The sequence below is a fragment of the Sinocyclocheilus rhinocerous genome, unplaced genomic scaffold, assembly GCF_001515625.1.
Source record: "Sinocyclocheilus rhinocerous isolate Xijiao unplaced genomic scaffold, SAMN03320098_v1.1 scaffold17226, whole genome shotgun sequence".
NCBI lineage: Eukaryota > Metazoa > Chordata > Actinopteri > Cypriniformes > Cyprinidae > Sinocyclocheilus > Sinocyclocheilus rhinocerous.
Window position 1 is genome coordinate 6,552 of NW_015642346.1, and position 1,807 is coordinate 8,358.

The window sequence follows — 1,807 nt, forward strand, 5'->3', positions numbered from 1 at the left end:
AGTTTCATTGTCCAACCCCTGTATATATATATATATATATATATAATTTTTTTTTTTTGCTACTAAATATAAAAATATTCAGTATGTTCAGTTCAGTATGCTGTTAATGCTCCGGAATGGAGAGACGAATGGCAGCGTTTCCTGATTCTGTCTGTCGTCGATGGTGATGTTCTGTTGAAGCCCTCTGGATATCCCATAATTACTCACTGTTGCTTTCCCCTTCAACCTCTGTCTCACTGTAATATCTCTCTGTCCTGCTGTAATATCTCTCAGCGTTTATGGCCACGTCTCACGGGAGTCTCCAGACTCATCTGTATTAAATGGAAATCCTCTGAAATCAATCAGGCTCTGTTTACGGAGACGAACAAGTGCTGATGTAAAGCGTTTGTTAAAGCTCGGCGTCGATTCTTAATGTTACCGGCCACATGATACGAAAGAAAAGCCACGACTGTCACCTAAGTTAGATTGGAATATGCACAGTGAGTGTGTTTGTGAGGCATTCTGGGTAAGTGTTCTGGTTCTGAATGATTCGATGTTGAACTATAGCATACTTGTTCTGCTCTATAATTGGAATATTGACTTTCAACTGCTGTATTGATTAGAAAAGCCCCAATTTACCTCCAAACACACAGAAGAGACTTTACAAATCCCAGAACGCACATAGAGACGTTCCTCAAGCTCTACACAAACACACGGCAGTCGGCTTTATTTAGCATTCTTTCTGATGCATCAGTTATCAGTCACACACTTGATTAGACACATAGGAATAATGCACAATATTACATATTCATTTTATGGCATAACTTTGATTCAAATCAGAATTGTATTTAATTTTTCTTTATTTAAAAATACAAATTATTGATTAGCATCTATGACTCCATGAAGAACCTTTAAAATTAGTTCTTTATAGTAGAAAAGGGTTCATGGGATATTAAAATGAAAACTAAAGTATATATATAATATCAATATTATTGCACCATGCCACATTATTTAGTCGATATTTTACATTTAGTGGCAAGAAAACTAAAATATATAAAGAATAGCAATGTCATTGCATCACACCTCATTATTTACAGTCAATATTTTTATATTTAGTGGAAAGGAAAATAAAATATTTATAAAATATAAATACAATTGAACTATACCACATTATTTAATAAATAAATAAAAATGATTTTTATAAATGTTACAAGAAAAATAAAATATTTAAAAAATATTAATAAAATTGCAACACGCCATATTTGCAGTCAATATTTTTATATTTGGTGATAAGAAAATTAAATATAAAATATAAAAATAATCACACCACACTACATTATTTACAGTCAATATTTTTATATTTGGTGGCAGGAAAATTAAATACTGTTTAGCTTAAATATTTACCTAAATGTTTGTACATTTTACCTAAATTTTACCATATTTTTATGAGTGCAGGAAAAATCCCAGATGTCCAATACAGTCTCAAACATTCAGACCCCAATGTACAAACAGATTTGATTGGGTTGCTGTAATCTGAGCCTGAACACTTTTATCCACCTGTACTTCTGTTCACATTCAGAACACACACACACACACACACACACACACACACACACACAGAAGCAGTTCGATAAAGTGCAATAAAATAAACAGTTAAATGTGTATTTTGGATGTTTTCTTTCCATTAGTCTGAAAGAAGACATGATATGGAAGCAAAAACTGACCTGCGCATGAAAACACCGGTTTTGCCTTTAGTGTCTTAAAGTTTGTTCTCAGTGTTGATCTTGTGTGTGTGTGTGTGTGTGTGTGTGAGAGAGAGTGTGTGTGT

At 33.0% G+C, this 1,807-nt stretch overlaps 1 protein-coding gene across 1 annotated transcript in view; it reads left to right on the forward strand.

Annotated features, from left to right (window-relative positions):
• LOC107755803 (glutamate receptor ionotropic, kainate 2-like) overlaps positions 1-1,807 on the forward strand; it is a gene marked incomplete at both ends in the record, with an annotated part of 12,480 nt that overhangs the window by 4,899 nt on the left and 5,774 nt on the right. The gene's annotated exons all lie outside the window — the stretch shown is intronic.